Here is a 13,901-nt window from a genome sequence, read left to right on the forward strand (position 1 = left end):
TGGGGTGGTAAATACAACTGATAGTTAGACATTGTGGCATTACACAGTGCCACAGGCTGATCTGCCACAGGAATAAGTAAAGAGGATTTCTAACAGATCTTCTTTCAAAGCACAAACGTATGTTTTAGAGGCAGCAAGTGGCCTGTGTGAGCAGCTCCAACAAGCTCAGCAGCTCTATGTCAGCAAGGTGTTGCTGCCACTCAGAACAAGCACCATAAAATTCAGGCACTCTGTTGTTAAGGCCACACACGTTTTTTTAATTGGTAGTCTTACAGGCGAGTGTGAGACCTTGCACTAGTGCTGAGTGCAGTTATTCACGTGTATTATTGCATCTAGCTAGATTTACATCAGCTGAGGATCTCACCCCAGGTTGATTTGCTCTCTATAAATATGGGTAGAAGGTAGGTTGATCCTCTCATGCAAAATGTGATGAAATGGCTTCAGCTCTCCACAGAGCTCAAGTTTTGGTTGTTTTTTTGTTTGTGGAATGTGCAGTGTAGGGTGTTTAGATGCAAGTGGCCAGGTGTTTCCCAATATTGAAGCTCTTCATGTGGAGACATGCACAGGTAACAGAGCTCAATCTGTCACAGCCCTTGGTGGTGCTCATCCGCGTTTGAAGTTCTGACTTGAAAGGACTGACTTCTGAGAAATCAAGGCACAGAGTCCCAGCCCCTCTCTTTCAGCAGGAACTCTCAATGACAGAGGATAGGTTCAGATTAGTAGCTGAACTAGTTCTCAAGTGAGTACCCGGTGGCTTGCTGAGAATTGTTTCAACTCCAGAGCATTTCTTAATCTTGGACCTCCATCTCTGGGTGACAGAAAGGTCAGTATCTGTGCCCTTAGCATTTAGTGAATAATTATACTTGATGCTGTTTCTTGTTTTCTTATATTTTCTTCATGGGAAAATAGGAGAGTTCTCTTCAATACACATTTTAACTGAAATTGAGCTGTCTTGAATCTTGCAAAGATCACAGTTCTGTAACTTTCAAAATTAGCAGTGAGTTGAAACTTTTATTCCATCTCATTAAAGTCTTCTGCCATGTGCTTTAAAATCCAGTGCTGATTGCACTTCTAGTTACATATTTTTAAACAAGTGAAAAAAGGAGAAATCAGGGGGAAATTCTTTAAAAAGCACTGCTGGACATTTGTAATTTTTCTTTTTCTCCCTGCACTCTTTCCATCTTGAAGCTGTTTAAGTTGTTCTTACTTTTCTGCTTTTCCTGCCAGCACTGTTTATTCATTCTAAGAAAACATCAGTTGGGTAAACAGAAGTATTTATGTGTGTAGCACTGGAACTCCTACTAAGATGCAAATTGTGCTGCAGGGAGGATAGTTTGTGCTTTTCTTTCCTCTTCGCTTTTCTTTTTTGACAGTCGGTTAATAAAGACTCAACAATAAGCAGCTGCCTGTGATGTCATTTGGGACTTTGTCCACAGAGCTTGTATTTACAAGTACTGAGCAACTACATAGCAGCAGCAAACCCAACTATCAGCAAACTTCATGTCTGCTGTTACTGGAGGACTTCAGTAGTGCTGTGGCTGGTGTAGAAAGCTAACTCTGTTCTTCTAACCACAGACTTTTAAAAGCTTGATAAATAAACACTGGATAAACTCAAGAGAATTTCTGGACTGCAAAGACTTCTTACGGTTCTGAGTTCTCCAGGGCTGGCATGTTTTGACTGAACTGCTGCAAGTAAGACTTTTGCTGTTTTGGTGTTTTTATCATCTCTGTAAAGCTTATTTTCTCTAGTACTGTCAGCGTTGCTATTTGTAGTTTCGCTGTAATTAAAAGAGTGGCAAGTATGTAGTTGTTAGGAGTAATTACAGCCACGCATCTGAGTGTGGCTCAGCAACAGAGTGAAGGACAAATGAAAACTTGATTTTGCCTTTTGTTTGCATGCGATTACACTGAAGTGGTGCTCTCTTTATTTAAGTGATGAAACTTTAAGATTCTTAAAGTCTCCTGAGTACTGTCATTAACTGAACAAAACCTAGTCTGTCTTAAGATTGTTCTTTTTTCATTTCATGGTATTTATTTGGATAATCAAAATAAATTGGAATTCTAAAGATAGTTTCCTTGTAATTTTTAGTAGAGTTTTCTTCAGAAAATGTTTGGCTCTTTATGCAGGCATTGATTTAAAGCAAAACTTGACTATTTTTACTTTGAGCCCCTGTCCAAGTTCTGGAAGTGTGTAAGTTTTAAAGAAAGACTCATACAGTGCTTTGAAATCTGATACCTTTGGGATAAAATGAGTTGTCAATTGTGAGAAACAGTAATTTTTTACTTGTTTTGACTGTGCTAGAAATCCAACAAATCTTGAAACATCAGAGCAGAAACAACAGTACAGTGGTAACTGCTGTGAAAAAAGAATTCTATGCTGCCTGCTCTTTGTGGGACAGAACTGTATTCCTGACCACTGATTAACTGATTTTTTCAGGACAACTAGCTGTGATTGTCATGGAATTATTCTCATCTTACAAGCAGAGGAACTGCCTCATACATGAGATTTATTAAAACTTAGTGTACCAGCTTCTAAAGCTTGCAGCAAGCCCCAGGTCTCCTGCTTGTCATTTCAATCCTTCATCAGAAGCCTGTTCTAAATTACTGCAATTTCAGTTAGAGTGGCTTTTCCATGGAGTAACCTTATCACAGTACTGTGTATAAGGATCTCTTTTATTACTGTTTACCTCTGTTTAATTATCTGTCTTTGTGGAAACAAAGCACATTTCTGAAGAATGAAATCAGAAAACTGACTGCTAAGTACATGAGGGTAAGTCAGTACAAATCAGTCAAATAGGAATGGGAGGATTCTTCCTGAATTATTAGCATTATGGATTTTGTTTTCCTTTCCTTGTTACTGACTTTGTTTACAAGGCCTCTCAATCCTACACAGTAACAGAGTTTTGGGGCTTTCTATTAAGTTTTGGGTAGCTGCAACTGCAAATGCCCTTCTGAAGTGACCCTGTTTCTACAGCAGATCAAAACCTGCCTGTCTCTTCTTTTGATGATATAATGTGGCTTGGCATGCCAAGATATTGTGTGACTTGGGAGCCGTTGTTCTGTCTTTGGAACTGAAGCAGATTCTCATGGTGGGGAAAAAAAGCCCTAAATTTAGTTCTGCATTGATGTCTTGTGAATGGCAAAAGCTTTTGGAGTTTTAAATATGCATTGAGTAAGAGCAGAGAATTATTCTTTAGGTGTCAACCTCCTTCTTCAGAAACAGTATAAAGAAAGTTTGTATTTTCTTTTAAAGACCTTTTTGTAGTTTGGGTCCTCCCACCGAATACAAGATTGAAGAACAGAGGAATCATGATAGAGCCTTTACCTGGGGGAAAAATAAATGGGTTTAAGGTTAGATGGTTTAATTCCTACCACACTGATTCCTGTGGGCCACTTTCCTTCTCTCTGTCACCTTGTAGCCAATAATAATGATCTACTGCTGTGAACTGCTAGACTTGCAAAGTATTCAGATAGCAGTTTTACCTAAAATCTACAAAATAATTAGAACAAGGTGAGATTTAAAAAGTGCTCAGGTCCCACTTAACTTTCTCATTTAAATTGCAAGTCCTAATCACAAATGTGAATTTTACAGCTTTTTAAGAGAACTGCATGGACTTCTTTGCTGTTGTTCTTGTGCATGAGTTGTGTATAAATGTTTAGAGGCTTAGGTTTAAACAAGTAGAAATCCTTCCCCAGTAAATGGAAAGTTATAGGGTACAGTTCCACTTTTACTTCAGTCAGAAGCAAATCTTCAACTAATTACTGTAAGAACAGAGTCAAAACCTGACAAGCCTGAGGGCATTTGATTTTCATCTTCTCTCTTACACTTTCCCTTCTCACATTTACATTTTCATCCATATAGTCCAAGGTAGCAAATGAAGATACAGAGCAAACTCACTTTTTAGCAGAGGGATCCCTGGCTGAATTTTCTCTGGGTCTGAGAAATCTGCCCAAGGATGCCACATATAATCTGATAACATTATGGGGTGGCATTAAAGAGGACAGTTGCCAGTAGAATGTCAATTCTTGCTTTCTTGACGTCTGAAAAGAAACAGAATAAGTGCAGACTCCAGCCTGTCATCATCTGACAAGTGGGACTTCGGTAGGGATAAAAGCCACAGAACAAAGGTTCCAAAGGGAAGCACAGTTGGCTGAGGAGCTTAGCACAGCCAGGGCCAAATGCAGTGTGATGCTCGGCAGCTCTTGTATACTTATGCAAGTGTTCAGCTCCTGGCAGGATTGCATTAATGCTTAAAAACAATTCATGCCAAAGCTTCCAGAACACCTTCAGAAGTTATAGCATCCAATATCCAGATTTATTACTAAAACAGGATAAATGTACAATGTAAATAGAACATGAACCATTAACACCGTCTACTGATACTGCTCATGTAGCATGTAGAAACCTGCATTACATTAGATGTTCTCTGATGGTTACATAAATTAGTCATGCTGTTTTGGGATGAAAATTTAGATAGCTATTATGTGAAAAGTGCTTGGAAATCTTTTGTGATTCCATTGACTAGCGTTCAGGTGAATCACATAAATGTGGTTTGTACAGCAGCAGTGGCTTCTGGAAACTGGCAGTAACATTGTCCATGGGCTATGAATGATGCAGAACCTGAAAAGCAGGTTGGATTATAAAGCTGTGGATAAAAATTACGTTGCTGAAAAATGGTCTGTTAGTACTGACACGCAGCTAGAACAAATGCTGGTGTTAAATTGCATGTTTGCTAAGCTTTCCACAGGACAACACTATTTGTTTTCCAGAGGTAAACCAGCCTTGGAAAGTGTGTACACACAATAGGTCTGTGCAGAATCAAATGCATGTCACAAATTATTTTCTTTGACAGAGCTAATTGATTATTATAATTCATCATTATCCAAATTGTTAAATTCAACAGTTTACCATATCCTTTTGTTTCTCTGTTGTTCAGACATAAGACAGATAGGAAGAGCTAATTACTGCATGCAACAACAGAGGCAGATTTCATTGTCTGCTTCACTTTGAAGCCGTATTGAATCACCACATTTTCAGTAATGGTGGAGAAAAGGAAGCAGGAATTCTTCTGCAGTGAAGTTGCTTTTTGGTGGTAGTTAGCATTGTATATTGAATAGTATTCTTCTCACAGCTGGACTGTATCATGCTTGCTTCGCCTCCACTAAGCATTACCTAATTGTGCAAATGGAAGTCACATGTGTCCACTGATCCATTGGGAATCAGTGGCACTCCTTGAGGAATATAGCACAACTTGACATGAGTAGAAGGATTGCATTTGCTTCTGAAACTTCCTCCACTACATATGAGGACTTGGCTTTTTTCTTCAGTGCAGTGAAGATGTCCAGTGCTTCATCTGCTGGGTAAAAGGAAGTAGTGCTGTTGGTGCAGGAGCTCTGGAGAGATTAAGCAATGACTTAATTTATGCAAATTCCTAAAGCCCTGATCTACTCCTGAGATTTAGTGTAACTTTGCTGTAAAACTGCATTTCAGCTGCTCTGAAATGATCTGACAAAATGGTTCATAGTGATAAGATTTTGGGGGGTTATTTTGCCAGTAGAGGGCCACGTTAAACTGGATAAAATAACTCTCTTTTGGTCTCACACTTCCAGTGACTAACAGCTTAAAGCATATTGTTGTTTTCAAGGGCAAAATGAGTAAATAAATGGAGTTTTTAGAAGCTACCAAATGATTATTTTAAATCAGAATCATGTAACTTTTGCAGGACAGTTCTGTGTTGGTCTAATTAGGCTGAATTCTGGTCTTTAATAGGCATCTTACCTACATCAAAACTGTTCAAGGTTGATAGAAACAGCCCTAATAATGCATTAAGCTGACGTGATATACAGCAGCAGCATGTGCTTTTCATACAATGACACAAATGAGGGAAGAATTGTTTTTTAGAGGTACAATCACGTTTGGTTTTGATGTGGCCTCTAAACTAGCAGTCATTATTCAGGCTCTACTGCTGCAGGCATTGACCTTTGGCAAAATATTTTGTTATCCTCAATCTTCTATACAGGCCTTCTGTGAACTCTGCACAGCTCTCGTTTTGCTGATTGCATTTAAAGTCATTTATTGCACAGTGTTTGCCCTTCTAGCAGATGTTAAAGGATTCCCGTCCTCCCCCCTTAAAGGCTACTCCCCTGTAGCATCTAATTATAACCTACACAAAAGATTAGCAGATGTTATAATTGTCTTTACTCATTGATTAAATAGTTTCTGCATGATTTACTCTGTCTTCCCTTCATTGCTGATTTGTGAGGTCTTTCTGGATGAGACTCATGCATCTGCAATTTGTTAACAGAGACTATCTTCAGTTCCTAACTTTTCAGATTTGTGGTTCAGGTTATAGATGTTCTTCTGGACAATGTGACAGAAGCTTATTAAAAATGGGTGCATGAATACTTGCCTTGATTCCACACATTCCTATCTGTCCTCTTACTTTTAACCCATTCCATCTGAAATGTATGGGAAAAAAACAGACTGATTTTAATGCATATAAATTGGAGACTGGAGGAATAACTGCTGAGATTTGCTTAGCAGTCATTTTATCCCCATATTTCAGTTGTCACTTGCAAACTATATTAGTGGCTGAGAAAAGCAGTGTAAGAAGAACATTCTTACCAGGGGAAGATTTCTAATAGGTCTTGCCTAATGGAACCTAGTGGGACAATTAGAAAACTTGGGATTTTCTTTGGGTTTTTTTCCTGTGTGATTATTTTCTCTTTTCACCCACTCATGAAAAATAAATGTTACTCAGTTCTTGATCTGCCTAACTCATCTCTTCTGTGTTGTGTTCCCACATTGGGGTGAGGTCTTTTTCTCAAATTATTTCCTAGTCCTTCTCCTGCAGCACAGCAGTACTGAGCCTAGCAACTGTTGGTTTATGTTCTTACAAATCTTTTAGCATCATCAATTCTGTCAAACCAAACAATATTTCCAGAGAAGTGAAACATTTTGCACCTGTATTTTGACTACTGGGCATTTACTTGTACTTAAATGTTCTTCCCTGTTGTTTGGATTACGTATCATGTTCTCACATCTTTCATTGACACAAGTTCACAAAGATTTCAGTGGTTGTCTCTGAAGGCCTCACAGTTCCATGAAACTGCATCAGTCTGAAGTGCTCTGCCTTGCTTAGCTAGGAATTAGTATATGAAAGCAGAGTCAATTGAGAGCATTTTCTCACACGTTCTCTGATAAAACCGTACAGTGCATTGAATAAGAGAAGTGGATTAAACACTTGAGGCTTGAATTATGGGCTTGTTTATTCAAAAGCCATGAAATATTGTGCTGTTCTGCCTGCCAATCCTACTCAAGCATAAAACTATTCTGAGGTTGCACATCACGTTGAGATTGGGTGTACCTTCTTCTATCAAAACCCTTTCTGTATTTTTTGCTACCAAAAGTACTGAAGTTCTGTTTGGATGCCTGGGAATATTGACTCAGTTAATGCAGATTCATGGGTATGTAGGCATCCCAAAGGATGATTCTACTGTGTTGAAATTTATTCTCTTTACAATGTACACCATATATAGTGTTGGATGTGAGATTTTGCCGTGTCAATACAGGGCTCTGGATTTGTATCAGTTTTTAGAGACTGATCTTTTACTTACAATTAATGAGTTTTATTGGCCTGCATAATAATCTTTTCAGTGCACAAAACCATTTGTCTGGGGATTCAAAACTGCTCCAGAAACAGAGGTACTTTGTTTGTGAGATTAACAAAGAACACTGTATCCTCCTTGTTTTTAAATGACATCTCAGTGCTTCTGAATACTTTCTATTTATAAGCTGGGAGGCACACATTATAGATTTGTAATAAGAAAATTCCAGGGTACCAACTGTGCTTGTGGAGTGTATTTTAATTATATAGACACCTGTCCACTAACTACTTGTAATGTTTCATAGAGGTCATTGAACTGCCAGCTGATGGAAGTGACTTTTACTCAGTACCAACCTGTTCTCAGTTTGAAACACTCATCCAGAGGTGAAAGGCTAAAATCCAAATTACCAATAATTAGGTCTGTTCACTCCTCATATTATGCTGGCAGTAAAAGGCCCAGGTGCCCTTTGCAGTTACACATGAGAAACATTTAGAAATTACTAAAAGTTCAGCTAAATCATTAAGGATTTTTAACACCTGCTAGTAGCTGCTACTGAAGGAGAGTATTAAAGTGAAACCTGGTTTAACATCTTAATGAACAGCTCTCTGTTATGTCACTGTCTGTTAGGCCTACATTTGAGACTAAGATCTTCATCTTTATTACAAGGTTGCACAAGTAAATGAGAGACTGCACCAAATGATCTGAAAAGATGACAACAGTATCAAAGTATACAACGTCTCAGACTGGCCGTTCCTGTCTCTCTGCTTGAGAATCTGTGGACTTGTATTTAATTATGTGCCTTTTCTAAAACTAATAACTTCCTTCCCTTCAGCTGCGATTCTGTCACAGTGTTATTGATTGGGAATACAACACAGTGTTCATAGGAAACTGTTTCTGTCATTTATGTTTACCAATCTTTAATCAAGTGAATTGCTTTTCTTCTCGATTACCACAAAAATCTCCTGTCACAAGAAAAACCTTTAAACAGACACTAATAAGAATTTATTGACTAGATGATAGTTTTCAGCACAGCCCTGAGAAAGGAAAGGTTCATAAAGTACACAACCATAGGCTGCCTGACAGTAGAGATGCAAACCACAAACCCTGGGCAATTTTTTCCTTGCTCTTGGCTAGGAGGAAATCTTCCTGTCTCCCTGGTAAAGCACTACTGTCTGCCTTTCACCCACTGGCTGTTGTCTGTTTTGGAAGCAAGTTATTCTCTATCTGAACTCCAGGTTTGGATCCTGTGTTTTACAGGGAGTTTCTGAGCTTGGGTGCAACGTTCAAGATTTTGAAACTCCAGGAGGCATCTGAACTTCTCCTCTCTAGTATGTAACTTAAGCTGCAGCAGTAGGAGGCTAGATCCACTTAGCTCCTATCATAGTCAGCTGAGATGCCTTACCCATGCCTAAAGCAGAGCAGAGGTTAACATCTAACTCAAAGGATCCAAGACAGAAAAGATATGACACCTTCTTGTGGGTTTAGGCCATGTTCTTGGGCAAGAAGTCCCACAAAGACCCTGACTGGTTTTCTCCTTCCTTTCTCTCTGCAGGGAAGTTGGGTTTAAATCTTTGGAGAGAGTGAGAATATTTGGCATGTTGCCCACATAGCTGTCATCAGTTGGTTGGTCACAGGCACTTCTCTACATTTTTGTTGAATTTACTTCTGTCCTAGTTGTATTTCAGTCAGATTAATTTTGACAGAGTAGCCAAAAGGTGAATGAGAACTGAGTGTCTTCTGCTGCATCATGCAGAATTTAGATAAAGAATCATTCCTCTGTTTGGGTGTGTAGTGCTGCACACATCTAGCAGACAGGGAAAAATAATGATCGAGAGCAGAAGCACTAATAGAAAGCTTCACTAATGAAGTCTTTGACAAAGAGGAATTACTCTGTGAATGGCTCATACTATATATTGCTACCTTCACAGTACATAATAGAAGCTGAGGAAGCAAAAGTTAGTGAATCATCCTGAACCACTCAAGAGCAAAGATCCAGCTCAAAATCATGGGCAAACACTTAAGGCTTACCTGAAATGAGCCAAGTATACTTTCTTACCTGCTTATGTCCAAGACTGTTCATCTTCCTCCTCACTTCCCCAAATTAATAAACCTTATGCAGAACAAAATACTTCAAAAGTCATATTTAGTCTCAAGATGCACTTCAAATTTCCAAGTGGATCATTTCAAGTATGCAAGTGCAGTAATGCTTTCCTCTTCACCACTACCAATACTTTTTTCCAACAGCTGAAGTCAAGATAGACAATAACATTGAATAACTTATTGCAAGACTGGAAGTTTATTGCATAAACTATCATCTTAAAAGCTTTATCTAAACCTGCATGGCATTATTTCCAAGAAATAATTGGAGGAGGGAGAGAGGGGGAATCCATTTGAGGCATTAACATGAATTCTGGAAGAGAAAGTGGCAGAAGAATCCTGTGCCAAGCCAGCTGTTGCTGCTACGAGCAAAAATGTCATCCAGATTTAAGAGGCTGACAAACTTCTGAAATGTCAGTAGTCCTTTCTTCTTTGAGAATTTAATGATTTTTACTTTGAATTCTAAATGGACAGATGCTTGAGAGAGAGTTTTGAAAATTTTAATAGTATTTCTCTTCTTTCTTACGTTTTCTGAATGTTACTGTCTCCATAATCTCAGTGTGCCTGATTATTATCTGTGAAGGCAGACTATATGCTCTCTCCCATTTTCACTTGGTAGCACTGACTGCAGATGAGTTGATGGCTGACAGAGTGGTATAAAACATAGGAAAGTTAGGAAAGTTATGAACCTTTGAAGTAGGAAATTCATGGATGTTTTTCAATTCACATTTTCATTAAGCTTCTGGCAGATGGAAAAATTAGAAATCAGTGTGAGACAGCCAGTCCTCACACTGAGAAACTGGAGTGAGCACTACTAGCAGCTGACTGCACAGGGGGAGGAATGGAGTAGCTCTTTTCCCTACCCCAAACAAAAGCCTGAAAGAGTGAACTCTAATTTTCTCTAATGTGAATCAACCACTGCAATGTATAAAGAGAGACTCTGAGAAGAGAGAGAGAGGACTCTCTTCTTCTCCATCAGGATCTTCAAACAACACATTCCTGACAGCATCTTCACTTCCAGTATATTTTATTGTACTTTATCCTGCCTTATTTTCTTTTGTATGACAAGTGTTCCTTTGATTCTCAGGGAATCAATCTGTATTGGATTTCACTTTATGTAATTTCTTCAGATACTCAGCGACATTTCCCCTCTTTATTTCTTTTCCATCTATTGTCAAGAACTTAATCAATGTCTCACTTTCTCTAACGTTAGTGTACATCCTGCAAACTTACTTGGATAGTTATTCCTTTCCCTTTTGGTCTCTTTTTTTGTCATTGTTTGAAACTACTATGAAGTGACTTGTTAATCATATCCCACCAAGTCAATACTTTAATCAACTTTTCTGCTATTGTCTGAATTCCATCAAGTTTGTCTCTATTCTTTTGGTCCAGAACCGAATTCAGCGTTTGAGATTAGATTGCTCTATCATTGAAGACTAAAAAGAGGTGAAAGCCTGTTCAGTATGCCAACACTGTTCCATGTTCTGTCACTGCCTAAAGAAATATGGAATGGGATGGAACATCTTTTATTTTTAACATTTTCATAATGGGTTTTTTTGGCCATAAAGTGAAGATGGAGTTCAGTCAGTGTGTATCTGTTTCTTTCAATTTTATGATCTTGCTGTCCCACAGTCCTGTGTGCTCTGTTGTGTAAGAACAAAGTGAATTCAAATTGACTGGGGATATCTTCCTAGAGTTTTTCTTGATGTAAACTGATAGATGTATAGGGAATACAACCCACAACAAAACTGAAGGTGGTACCCTAGTACTTTTCAGCAGTGAGCATGAGTATGTAGGAGAGATGTCACTGGAGATGCTGGAGGTGATTTCCTTTGGGTCTGATCCTTGAAACTGTTAGATTAGCTGAAATGAGAGCAGACTTATAATTTATGCAAAAACTGAACTTAGCTTACAGAAGCTAAGTTAGTTTTGACCCCTCCAACTTCAGCTCTGGTACACACTTGTTTTACTTGTCTCGTTTGTAGCAATGAATAGAGGTAACCACAGAGCCTAAGGAACTGCAGCAGTAGTTCTAGGTGGCTTAGGTGTAAGGTTCTGTGGGATTCAGTAAAGGTCATTTGCAGAGAAGATGAGTAACATATGAAGAAATTTTCTTGTAAATGTGCATGATGTTCAGTGCAGGAAGCACCCAGAGCTGCTCATCTTAGTGAGGCTGTGTGGTTTTTTGCTTTGTTCCCATGCTGCAGCCTATTCTTCAGGCTAGACTAGAGGCTCAGTCCTGGTTTGACTGGTGCTGGATTTGCCCTCTCTTTTCTTGTTCTTCCCCAGGCTCGACTTCAGTCTTGGTAATGTGGAGGAGCTATTTTCAGATTATGCAGATAGACAAGCTGAGCATTTGTCCCTTACCCTCTTCTGAGGTCATAAAAGGATGGCATATATTTCATTGTACCTTATCTTCCCTTATTTTTCATAAGGCAGAACAAGATTATGAGCTTGATTCAGCTGGTTTTCTGAGCTGTTATTGAACTAATGCCTTCATTATAAAGTTATTGCCTGTAATGTAAGGATGTGCCCTGGCCTGCTGGGAGTGTCTGTACAGCAAGGTGAAATGTGAGACACAGTGTTACAACCCACAAAGCTCCAGATTCATTAGAAACAAATTCTGCAGTCTAGACATTGAAATATTCCCTCTGATGAAAATGACTTTGGTTATCTGAGGAGGATGTGCAGAGTTGGGTGCTGAAGATGTTACAAACTGTGGAAGTGTTTTTACAATACTTATTTTATGTTGGGAATTCTGTTGTGAGCCACGTAAAAGTTTCTAAGTGTTACCCAGTGTACTTTGTAGAGTAAAACCAGTTATCTGAACACTGTCACTAAGTTAAGATTTTTAGTAATGCCTCATATCCAAGAGCTGAATACATCAGTAAATAAAGGATCTTTCATTCCTTTCATCTCTGCTGCCAGGGAAGACCAAACCAAGTAGCATTCATTGGGGAGACTTCATCTCACAAAACTGCTTTCATTGATCAAAACCTACTGTTAGAAATGTTGTGGCAAAATACTTTTACTGTTCACAGACTGCAAAGTGAGTGAATGGGAAACAAGAGAGGCCAAAAGCTCCCAAGTCTGTGCAGTCTGTGGTGTCTGACAGGCTTGTATTCAGAGCACAGAGCCATCCTGTGACCACTGCAGCCATCATCTTCTAGCAGTGTAGGTGAAAGGGGTATTGCATGCACAAAGGACTGATGACTTTTAGTGGTCCCTGTGGACTGTGATTAGGACAGATGGGCAGGCAGAAGGGATGCTGACTGAAATGCATCTGCCTCAGAAGAGATCTTCAGGCACATATCACAAGCTTGTCTTGGAGTTCAGTATACCCCAAAATTCCTCTCCCTCTGTGGTTTGAATGGGAGAGGAAAAGGTGCAAAAACCCTGTTGGAATCGGGCTGGGGATTGGTTGTGGTCTTCATGCCTAGGCAGTGATAACTCTGCTCTTTGTCTAGGAAGGGTATAAATATTGGGGGTACTTCCTGCCTTGGGGTTCCTGCCTTAGAGTTCTCCCCTGCTTGGATAGTTCCTGCAGAAGGAGTCCCCTGGCGCTCCGAAGGACAAGCTCCCGAGGGACAGGACTGTCCCTGCTTTGGATGGCTTCCCACCCTAAGCACCCACTTTATGCAGCTTGATAGGCCTTAATGAGCCTCCGACTGTGAGCAGACAAGCATCTGGAGTGCCCTTTCTCTCAGCCAGCCTACATTTTTGGCTCAGCCTGATTAATAGTGGAGAATTCTATGTTTAGTAGCTTAGCCTTTTCCAACTCCTGACTTCCAAAACAGTCAAATTTATCTATGGTATCCTTGTAAGATCTTCTCAGTCAAACTGAATCTGCTAATTAAAACTAACTTCTGTGTGTAGTTTTGGGGGCAGGTTTGAGGAAAATAAAATAATTCTATTTTTATATATATTCCTGACTCGGCCACATTAATTCCCTGCCTCCACAACAAAGCTCCTAGTTTCAAAAACTGAGTTGCCAGTTCTGCATTGTTTACAACAGAGACCCCCTACAGGTCTTACATGTCAGTGTAAAATTCTTGGGTTTTCTTGAGTAGTGCCTTGATTTACTCCAGTGAAAGAAAAACAAGAAAAAAACACAAACTGAACAAAATGTACCATATTTGACATTCTTCCCTCCAGTTTGTTGTCTGTCAGACAGATTCAGATGTTGGATTTAATTG

At 39.2% G+C, this 13,901-nt stretch overlaps 1 protein-coding gene across 1 annotated transcript in view; it reads left to right on the forward strand.

The window, feature by feature from the left end:
- The first annotated feature begins 432 nt into the window (after window positions 1–432).
- The window catches only part of NCKAP5 (NCK associated protein 5), a 436,389-nt gene continuing 422,920 nt past the window's right edge, over window positions 433–13,901 (forward strand). Inside the window, exons 1-2 of the mRNA XM_064156156.1 lie at window positions 433–823; window positions 1,576–1,692. The gene's annotated coding sequence lies outside the window, so the exon portion shown is untranslated. The remainder of the gene's footprint in view (window positions 824–1,575; window positions 1,693–13,901) is intronic.

This window comes from Pogoniulus pusillus, chromosome 2 (genome assembly GCF_015220805.1).
Source record: "Pogoniulus pusillus isolate bPogPus1 chromosome 2, bPogPus1.pri, whole genome shotgun sequence".
Classification (NCBI taxonomy): domain Eukaryota; kingdom Metazoa; phylum Chordata; class Aves; order Piciformes; family Lybiidae; genus Pogoniulus; species Pogoniulus pusillus.